Source organism: Canis aureus, chromosome 9 (assembly GCF_053574225.1).
Source record: "Canis aureus isolate CA01 chromosome 9, VMU_Caureus_v.1.0, whole genome shotgun sequence".
Classification (NCBI taxonomy): domain Eukaryota; kingdom Metazoa; phylum Chordata; class Mammalia; order Carnivora; family Canidae; genus Canis; species Canis aureus.
The window spans coordinates 32,376,664-32,388,567 of NC_135619.1; positions in this window are offsets into that span (position 1 = coordinate 32,376,664).

Consider the following 11,904-nt stretch of genomic DNA (forward strand, 5'->3'; position numbering starts at 1 on the left):
CCCTCCCTCCAGTGGCCAGACCTGCAGGGTTTACCTCCCCACCAAGTCTCTACCCTTCCTACCCTCTCAGATGTGACCTCTTGTCTACATTTAATTGTGGAGTTTATTCTGCCATTTTGGGGTCATTTCCTGGGTTGTTTACACTGATGTGTTATCTCGTATTTGTATGACAAGGTGAGTTTAGGGTCATCCTACTTGGTCTTTTTCCATAGTTAGTTCCTTAGTTAGGTAAGATTTTTAAGTCATGAATTTATGTTGAATTTTATCAAATGCTTTTCTACATCTGTTGAGATATTTGTATGGTTTTTCACTTTAATCAGTTAATGTAGTAAATTACATTGTTTGCTTTCTTTTTCTTAGTGAAATCAACTTTGTACTTCTGAAATAAACTCAACTTAGTCATGTTAGATTTTCCTTTTTATTCTTGCTTTCTTTTATACTTACTTGATTTGACTTGTTACTATTTTGTTAAGGATTTATGCAGCTGTTTGTGAATGATATTGTCCTAGAATTGTCCTTCTTTTTACTCTTTTTATAATGTCTTCACTTACTGTCACACTAGCTCTAAAACATTTTGGAATTATTTATTTCTTGACCATTTTGATAGAACTTGCCTAGTAAGGGGCACCTGGGTGGCTCAGTGGTTGTCTGCCTTTGGCTCAGGTCATGATCCTGGGGTCCTGGGATCAAGTCCTGCATCTGCTTCTCCCTCTGCCTATGTCTCTGCCTCTCTTTCTGTCTCTCATGAATAAATAAATGATATCTGAAAAAAAAAAACAAAAACGAAACAACTTGCCTAGTAAGTCATCTGAGACTGGAGTTTGTGAAAATTTTGGACCTCTTTATTTCTAGTAGTGCTTTTTGCCTTAAAGTTTATTATGTCTCACAATAATCTACTATATTAGCTATCTTTTGGTTAAAATCTGCATGATATATTATTTTATCATTCTTTTACTTTAAACTTTTCTGTCTACCTTATTTTTTGGTATCTTTCTTTCAAAGAAAGTATCATTAGATTTTTAGTTTTATCTAGTCTGGCCATCTTACCTTTTAACTGAAGTATTTAATCTACGTTATCATTTAATATCTTATATATTTAGATTTATTTTTTTTATTTTTTATTTTTTTTAAATGCTGTTGTATTTTTTTTTAATTTTTATTTATTTATGATAGTCACAGAGAGAGAGAGAGAGAGAGGCAGAGACACAGGCAGAAGGAGAAGCAGGCTCCATGCACCGGGAGCCCGACGTGGGATTCGATCCCGGGTCTCTAGGATCGCGCCCTGGGCCAAAGGCAGGCACCAAACCGCTGCGCCACCCAGGGATCCCTATATTTAGATTTAAATCTATTATTCTACTTTGTGATTTCTAGTTGTCTAATTTCTTTTTCTCTCCTTTATTGAATTGTTTTGGATTAAGTTTTTCTGAATAATCATTCTATATTTTACCCTTTACTTAGAAGTTAAAGTAAGTTTTTTTTTTTTTTTTTTTTTTTTAGTGATTACTAGAAATTTCAACATGCACATTAACTTTAAAAAGTCCTAAGCTGGTGGGGATCCCTGGGTGGCTCAACGGGTTAGCACCTGCCTTCGGCCCAGGGCGTGATTCTGGAGTCCCGGAATCGAGTCCCACATCAGGCTCCCTGCATGGAGCCTGCTTCTCCCTCTGCCTATGTCTCTGCCTCTCTCTCTCTATGTCTTTCATGAATAAATAAACAAAATCTTAAAAACTAAAAAGAATAAAAAGTCCTAAGCTGGGATGCCTGGGTGGCTCAGCAGTTGAGCGTCTGTCTTCAGCTCAGGGCGTGATCCTAGGGTCCGGGATCGAGTCCAACATCAGGCTCGTTGCATGGAGCCTGCTTCTCCCTCTGCCTGTGTCTCTGCCTCTCTCGCTCTCTGTCTCTCATGAATAAATAAATAAATTCTTTAAAAATAATAAAAATTAAAATTAAAAATTAAGAAATAAAAATAAAACAAAAAGTCCTAAACTAATCAATACTTTTACCTTTGGTATAACATAAGAATACTTCAAGTCCACTTATCTTCCTCTTTATTTCTGCTATTTTTGCTGTGTATTTTTAGTTATGTCTTTTCAAATTTTATTCCATAAATCATTATTTTTTACCTATATTTGTCAATAAATTTGTTTCTTCTTTTGTCCATATCAGGCAATATAGACTATTCCTTTGGTTGATAATCTTTATGAGTCCTTTTCTGCTGTCGTTTCTGCTGGTTCTTATTCATGATGCCTTGTTTCTTGTATGCTTGTTTTTTTTTGTTTTTACTATAAACTGTTCCTTTTCTTGAAAACTATTTGGTGATTCTGTGAGGACACAGATGAAGATGAATTCCTTCAAAGAGTATTAAATATACTTCTACCAAGTGCCTAGAGCTCTACCAATAACAGGACCACTTACTTTAAAATTGTAGTTTGCAGTGTTGGGAATCACCACTTGATATTTTAAGAAATCTTTTAAATGTTTATTAAGCATTTTTAGGTATGCCTGGGTGGCTCAGCGGTTGGGCATCTGCCTTCAGTTTGGGTTGTAATCCTGGGATCCAGGATCGAGTCCCGCGTTGAACTCCCTGCGAGGAGCCTGTTTCTCCCTCTGCCTGTGTCTCCGCTTCTCTCTCTCTCAGTCTGTGTCTCTCATGAATAAATAAATAAATCTTCAAAAAAAGCATTTTTAGATATTGGTAGGATATAGGTATTGTATAACTGAGTGCCGTATTACTGAAATTGAAGGCATTGTTTACATTTTCTTCTGAGTTTTTTTATTTGTACTAAAATATACATAAAATTTACTGTTTTCATAAAATGTACATAACATAAAATTTACCATTCTCACCAGTGACTTTACATATATTCACAATGTTATGCAAACATCAGCATCATCCATTTCTAGAACTTTTCTCATCTTGCAAAATTGAAACTCTGTCCTTGTTTTTTGTTGTTGTTGTTTTTTTTTTAAGTTTTATTTATTTATTTATGATAGGCATAGAGAGAGAGACAGGCAGAGACACAGGAGGAGGGAGAAGCAGGCTCCATGCAGGAAGCCTGATGCAGACCTCAATCCCGGGACTCCAGGACTGCACCCTGGGCCAAAGGCAGGCGCTAAACCGCTGAGCCACCCAGGGATCCCCGAAACTCTGTCCTTGTTAAAGACAAATTCCTCATTTTGTTTCTCCCAGCTCCTGATAATTACCATTCTACTTTCTGTTCCCATGATTTTATATACTGTAGGCTCTTCATATGAGGGGAATCATACACTATTCACCCTTTGGGGTTGACTTTCTTCATTTAGCTTAATGCCTTCAGATTTCATCCATGTTGTAGTATATGTCCTTATAAAAGTTTTATTTATTTATATTTTTAAAAAGATTTTATGTATTTATATACTAGAGTTAGAAAGAGAGGCAGAGACACAGGCAGAGAGAGAAGAAGCAGGCTTCTCATAGGGAGCTCGATGCAGGACTCAATCCTGGGATCCCGGGATCACGCCCTGAGCCAAAGGCAGATGCTTAACCCCCTGAGCTACCCAGGTGTCCCCCTTTTAAAAGTTTTAAAGTGATTTTCTTTTCATAGTTAGATACTTAATTCACCTAGATTAATTTGTGTCTAGGTGCAGAGTGTATATATCTAAATTTATTACAATATGAGTGTCCATTTGTCCCAATACCATTGTTGATTATTCCATCCTTTTCATATTAATTTGTAATGTCATCTCCGTCTTCTGTTTAATATTCATGTAAATGTAAGCCTTTTTCTAAGCTGTTTTCCCTAGTTAGTCTGTTTTTCTATTTTGTTTTGTTTTTCTATTCTTATATGGAGAAACAGTATTTGTTATTACAGCTTTTAAAGAACTCTTAATATCTGATAACACATCCTCCACTCAGCAGGTCTGAGTTTTCTTAGCCTCAGTTCTGGTCCCAGGGAGCTCTGCATAGTCCTGTAGGTGAGGGTTGAGAGAGAATGCGGGCCAAGAATGTAAGCCACTTTGCTTGTGCGGTCAGGTCCTGTTGGGTTCAGTTCTGATGGTTGTTTCTACTTGATTGCTGGAGATGCCAAAGCTATAGATATATAAATCAGAAAGTACCCACTTCATGGCACTTCCTAGACTGAGTCATCAGTTGTGGTCCATTGACCTCCATAAAGCCTAATAGCTTCCTCAAGAGTTGAAACATTTGACATATCCATTCAGTAAATATTCATTGAGTGCCTACTATATTGTGGCTGTGGTAACAATCCATATAGTCTCTGTTCTCATGATATTTATATTCTAGTTTATTAAAAGGAAACTAGTTATTTTTTGCTGAGTACAGTGCTTTACTAAAAAATGCGAAGGGCCTTCTACATGATTATTAATGAAATTTCATCCTTTATTGGTCTTTATTCTCTATATTTCAAATAGTTCCAAAGACATGGTAATTTGAAAAACGCTTGATTGCTGGTGATGAAATCTTTGACCAGAGTTCCATGTTTTAATGTGTACAGCATTCACTGGCTAAAAATTTATGGATATCTGTGTAATTGAGGCCAGATTTATGACACGCAACAAAATCTACAGGAGTGACAAAGGCTGCCACCAAAACTTCACACTCTGAACATGCCCACCACCCCTGCATCCTTCCTAAAAATATCTCACCCAGAGAATGCGCCTCTTTACTCTCTCAGTCTGTAAAATGTGATGGTTAAAAAAAATAAATTTAGCAAACGGTGTTATTAATACTAGCCTTTTATGAAAACTAGTCACACAAAAAAAGTAATTGAAAATTGCCCTTTTGAATAGATGCATTCTGGCTCAGGGAGAAAGGACTGGCAAGAATTTCTTTGAATTCAAATTTAAATTATTTCCCTTCATTGGGGCCCCTGGGTGGCTCAGTTGGTTAAGTGTTCAACTTCTGATTTCAGCTCAGGTCATGATCTCAGGCCCATGGGATCAAGCCCCGTGTTGGGATCTGTGCTCAGCAGAGTCTGCTTGAGATTCTCTACCTCTCCCTCTGCCCTTCTTCATGCTCATGCTCTCTCTCTAAATAAATAAATAAAGTTAAAAAAAAATGATTTCCCTTGATGGAGAACCAAAGAGATATCACAACAAACTGAATGACTCCGTTGTTCATCTTAAATGCTGATAGGTGACTTACAAAGTTGACTTAACTGGAAGGCAGAACTACACATTTCTGTACAAGATTGGTGTGATTAATATTTATTATGGAAACTATTATTTCAGTTCTTACATGTCATAGAAATTACAGTATTCATGGTAAAGGAATCATTATTAATCATCTTTCTTTTCTAAAACAATTCTTGACAAATATGTCTCTGAGATTCTAAAAGACACAGACAAAAAAATCAGAACATTTTAACCCAAAAATGATATAAATGACTTACCTTCTTGCCAGGTAATGTTTATCAGAATGTTTACCAAAATGAGGCTGCAGTCATTGTTTCTGTCAGCAACTTTGCAATATTTTGTGTATATCTTATAAGGGATTGACCTGCCATAATTTAGAAATTAAAATACTATTGCTATTTTTTTCTTTTTTTAAAAGTTATTTGAGGGAGAAAAAGTGAGCAAGTGAGAGAGCATGAGCAGGGCAGGGGGAGAGGGAGAAGCAGACTTTCTACTGCGCAGGGAACCCTACTTGGGGCTTGATCCCAGAATGCTGGGATCATGACCTGAGCTGAAGGCAAATGGTTAACTAACTTAGCCACTTAGGTGCCCCTTGCTATTTATTTCTATATCTTTATGTGGTTATGGGTTCTCAAAATCCACACAAAAGAGAGAAATGGCCTAGATAAGGGGTGCTTATCTGGCTCTTTTGGTAGAACGTGTGACTCTTGATCTTGGGGTTGTAAGTTTGAGCCCCATGTTGGGTGTAGAGATTACTTAAAATGAAATTGTAAAAAAAAAAAAAAACAGCCCCCCCCAAAAAACAAACAAAGAAATGGCCTGGATTCTAAACCTGACATTTGTTGTTGGCTTCCTTTAAATCACTTGTGTCCAAATTTTTCTTTAAAGATTTTGTTTATTTATTCATGAGAGACAGAGAAAGAGACAGAGACATAGACAGAGGGAGAAGCAGGCACCATGCAGGGAGCCCGATGTGGAACTCCATCCCGGAACCCTGGGATCACGTCTGAGCCGAAGGCAAATGCTCAACCACTGAGCCACCCAAGTGTCCCACACTTGTGTCCAAATTTGATAAAACCTGTAGCCTGATAAAACAAACGGGAAACTCTTTTTCCTTGATATTAAATTAACAACCATTTTTTAAAAAGATTTTATTTGTTTGAGAGACAGTGAGAGATAGCACTAGTGGAGTAGGGGCAGAGGGAAAGGAAGAAGCAGATTCTCATGCTGAGCAGAGAGCCCAGTGCGGGGCTCAATCCTAGGACTCCAGGATCATGACCTGAGCCAAAGGCGAACACTTAACCGACTGAGCCACCCAGGTGCCCTTGAAGAACCATTTTTAATATTAAAACAAAAATGAATTTATTGAATAGATTAAAATTGGCATGAACTTTAATTGCTACCCTGGTTGCTTCAGGCATATTGCTTCAGGCAGCTAATGGTGAACTATTCAAATATTCCCGGAAAAGCCTGAGAGTGTGAATGAGAGTCACCTCTGCCTCAGTGTATTATCACAACAAGTTATGTAATTTACCATCATGTTTCTCTTTTAGTTTTCCCATCAGAATAAACAAGCACACCCTGTTTCATTTATTCCACAACTGTCTATCTATTAGTACTTAGTATGTTCAAGGCTCTGTGCTAGATTCTGTGAATATAATGGTGAATAACTGAAACAGATCAGAGTGTTCAGAGGTAAGACTATCACATTTTATATAACTAAAATTTATCTCATATTTTCTTGTGAAAATTAAATAGGAAGGTCTGTGTCATCTGGGACATAGTAGTTGCCCAAAACATGAGTGCCTCAAAGATAACATAAACTATATGTAATCAGCAAATCTTGATTAGACCTTAATTAAAAAACAAACAGCTATAAAGGATATCATTGGGACAGTTTTGGACGTTTGGATTTCAACTTCATATGAAATATTAAAGCATTATTGTTCATTTTCTTCAGTGTGGCAATGACAGCAGGATTATGAAAGAGATATCCTTGATATTAAATGATGCTTGAAGAGGTATTTGGTGTGAAGCATCATAATATCTGCAACTTAGTTTCAGTGTTTCAGAAATAAATAGTTATATAGAGAAGAATGTTAACAATGGTTAAATGTTGTTGGTGGTTTGTAGGTGCCCATGGTACTGTTCTTTCAACTTCTGAATGTTTGAAAACCTCTAGCATAAAAAGTTGTGTAAAACTTTTAATTTCTTTTTTTCTTCCTTGTTAAGAATAATTTATGATTATGCAGTTCCCTCAGAAGGAATCTAGCCCCAAAAATATGAGTTAGAAATTGGAGACCATACAAATTTAAGACCATTTCAGAACAGATTTTACTGTTTTTCTTTGAAATCTAAGTTGCATCAATCAAAGGTAAACTCAGATCTGAGGCAGCACTCTTCCCGAACTTTGTCACAATGATTTAACTTCTGTTTGCCTGAACTCTCTTTTACCTTGTACATTCACCTTTGCCAGAGGAATTGTGTCTTCACAGTCACCAGCAAAGTACTCTCACTCAGTCCACACAAACTTTTGCATTATAGCACACCAGGGTCTGGGGAAGTATGGTACCAAGATGATCAGAAGATGCAGTTTCACTTGGTGAGTTTACAGTTTTATTGGAAAGTTCAACATGATGAAGCTGAAGAACACACTCAGAACAATTTCAAAAGCACAAATTAAAATAGCACAGTTCCAAAAGGGGGTTATAAAGAGGAAGAAGCTGTTGCTCACATCAGCTTGGAAAGAAAGCTGTCACAATAATCTAGATGGATATCCATGGATTTCAGACCTTCCCATAGATTAATTTTTTTTTCTGAGTCCACGTAAATTCAGGGCACCACCACTGGGACTTTCTGATGCTACTCACAGTTCCAACCCAGGCATTCTTTTTCCTAAAGCTGAAGCCAGGGAGTGACCTTACATATCTAATCAGAGATAAATTGTTTTTTGACCCTGGTTTTCATCAAGTCCACAGAGCCCCAAAGAGTAAAAAATGAGTCTAGTATGCTGAATATATATTGTTTACTGCAATATAACACATTATTAGGTAATCATGACATTGATGGTCCTTAGAGTTGGACATAGAAGGGTGTCATTGATTTTCTCAAGCAATGCCAGAGAAAATGATAGATCCCCTAAAAAAGTGATGGTAGGGAAAAATGAGCTCAATTTATAATAGACACTAAGAACTTCTGCAGATTCTATGACAGATTCATTAATAATATTTATCCTGTCTGACAGAGACTATTAAAATTCTGATATATTTGCTCAGGTGACTTCTGCTAATACAAAATATATCAACTTGATATTTTGCGGAAGACTGAAGATTCATTAAGGAAAAATGTAGAAAAGTGTTTCTTTTTACCTCTAGGTGGTGCTATGTATTGTTATATGTAAGCACAAGACTGCCTAGTTTTGAAGTTGTAAAGATTCCTAAGGATTATGCATTTTACAGATGAACAAACTGAGACTCGTTGAAATTTTGTGCTGTTTAAAATAAAAATTCTGGTTAGAGGCAGAGCCAGGACTATGGCCTCTTTTTGTAAAATGTTTAATGTATGATTTATTCAAGAAAAAATTAGTCATTCTATAATTATTTCAACAGTATTACACTGTTGTAACAGGTTTAAGAGTTCATTTTACTTTTACTGATTTATGAAGTTTTCTTTAGAAAATTTTAAAAGAACATTTGCCTAACTTATATGAAAATAGATTATAAAGAAAGATGATAGGATTTTATTATGCATACATCAAAATTACTTTACCAAAGAGGAACTCATGTTTAAAGAGGTAATTCATTTAAAAAGAAACACAAATTGTTGATAGTTATGTGAAAACATATTAAAACCCACTAATAATCGAATCATAACTAAAACAGTGGTATTCCTATTCCTTCCAGATCAGCAAAAATCTATGATTATCCTCAGAGATACTGAAGCAATGATAAAATAAGCACCTTGCCGTCTGTCAGTGGGAGCATAAATTGGTACAGCTTCCTCTGAAAGCTAATTTGACAGATGTTATCAGGAAACTTCAATTGTGGGACACCAGTGGCTCAGCAGTTGAGCATCTGCCTTTGGCTCAGGGCGTGATCCTGGAGTCCTGGGATTGGGTCCCACATTGGGCTCCCTGCATGGAACCTGCTTCTCCCTCTGCCTGTGTCTCTGCCTCTCTCTCTCTCTCTCTGTGTATCTCTCATAAATAAATAAATAAAATGTTAAAAAAAAAAAAAAGGAAGCTTCAATTGTTCAAACTCTGACATAGTTCAGCCTCTAGGCCCTTCTCTGTGGGAATAATCAGAAATGTGGACAGTGATTTATATACAAAGATATTGATCACAGCATAATTTATAATACTTATAATCATTTTATAAATTAGGGTATGGTTATGATATCGGGCAGCCATTTATAGACTGCTTGCAAATAATTTTAAATGACATAAGAAAATGTTAATATTTTGCTGAATTAGAGAGGAGATTAAAATCTATAAACCTGGGGCTACCTCAGTTATATAACTGTAGATCATCTGAGATTGGAGATTCTCTGTCTCCCTCTTCGCTTCCTTGTACTGGTAGTCATATGAGGAAACCCTACAATATTATTTCCCAGAGGCAGAATAATTATGTCTGATTTGCTTTCCCTTTTAACTTTTTTTTTTAAAGATTTTATTTATTTATTCATGAGAGACACAGAGAGAAAGAGGCAGAGATATAGACAAAGGGAGAGGCAGTCTCCATGCAGGGAACCTGATGTGGGAGTTGATTCTGGGACTCCAGGATCACGCTGGGAGCCAAAGGCAGATGCTCAACTGCTGAGCCACCCAGGTGTCCCCCCTTTTAAACTCTTTAATTAAGATTGAGAAAATTTCTAAACCCTAAAGTCTAAAGTTCATTTTAGACAGGACTGAATAATCATGTCTAAACACACCTCCCTGAATATATGTTGTCCACTTTTCTTCAAGATTTTCCTTCTCCTTTCTTTATTGTATTCTATGGTTTTTGTTGACTCAATTTTTAAAAAAGATTTTATTTATTTACTCATGAGACACACAGAGTAAAGGCAGAGACACAGGCAGAAGCAGGCTCCATGCATGGAGCCCAACGTGGGACTTGATCCCGGGTCTCCAGGATCACACCCTGGGCTGAAGGCGGCACTAAACCCCTGAGCCACCCAGGGATCCCCTGTTGACTCAATTTTTAAAATCTGTTTTTGTGCATTGTAATTCAAATTAAGTTTTCTAACTAACATAAAGTTCACACATTCAGATGTCTTGCTAGATGCTCCTTAGTTCATTCTTGAATTAATTACTGAAAGGTGCTCGGTTTGATTGAAAGCTGCTTGCTAGCTCCCGGTCCCCAACTTAAAACTGTTCATTCTTGTTCTAGGAAAAACTATTGGCCCATCTGAAACTTCGCTTTGTAGTTCAAATTGTCTTGTAATGATGCAACTCATAAAACATATTCAATGTTATATAGTGAAAAAAAGTCTAGAATTAAACGGCAAGAGACCTTCACTTTTTCCTGGGGATTGGTTAGCAGGACATTAAGGAATGAATGGTTTAACATTTCCATCTGGCACTAATTATATGTAATCTTTGGCAAGTTATTTATCCTCAGTTTTTTTGCCTATAAAATTAAGGTGGTAGCCTGATGACCTATGACTCATGACCTGCCTGCCATAGGAGCAGAATATTTGAAATTGTGCTGACATTGGAAAATCTGGGGCATGTGGCTCCTATGCATTTAAGATCCCTTCTGATTTTTTTTTTAAGATTTTTATTTATTTATTCATGAGAGACACAGAGAGAGAGAGAGAGGCAGAGACACAGGCAGAGGGAGAAGCAGGCTCCGTGCAGGGAGCCTGACATGGGACTCGATCCCAGGTCTCCAGGATCAGGCCCTGGGCTGAAGGCGGCGCTAGACTGCTGAACCACCAGGGCTGCCCAATCCCTTCTGATTTTGAAATGCTTTTCTGCTCACAGTGTCCTTCCAACAGCATCTTCAGCAAGGAACCTCCTGGACTCTTGTCTCTTAAGCTTGATCCCAGATCCCATAGTTTAGAGGCACTGCTGGCTACTATTTTCTTAGTTACTCAGGTAAGGCAGTGCTTAAGTATTGGAGCCACAGGCAAAGAAGCTGCTACCAAACTCCTAAAATAAGGCCTTGTGTGAGCCCCAGGCATGGACACATCTGGAAGAGTACAACTATATGCACAGATGTTGCACAGGGAAATGTTAACAGAAACTCTGGTGTGTAACAAATCCCTAATCCTCTCCATCTAGGGCCTGCCTTAACGTAGATAGAAAATAAATAGCTGGCTACTTATTATACAAGTCATGATTTGAGGGGATACCAGAGAGGGTGCTTCATCCAAAAATACCCATTCCACTGAGTGTTAGTCCAATGTTACTGAGTTTACCTTTGGCTCTTGAAAGCTACCACAGGGGATCCCTGGGTGGCTCAATGGTTTAGCGCCTGCCTTTGGCCCAGGGCATGATCCTGGAGTCCCGGGATCGAGTTCCGCATCTGGCTTCCTGCATGGAGCCTGCTTCTCCCTCTGCCTGTGTCTCTGCCTCTCTCTGTCTCTGTATCTTTCATGAATAAATAAATAAAATATTAAAAAAAAAGCTATCACAAATGCTTTAAAAACATACCTCTCAAAAAATGGAAAGATATCTAACCTTGGGAGGACAAGGAATACCCATTAAAGTTATAGTAGGTCAAGTTCAAACTAAAACACCATGAATGATACATTTGCATCTTCCCATTT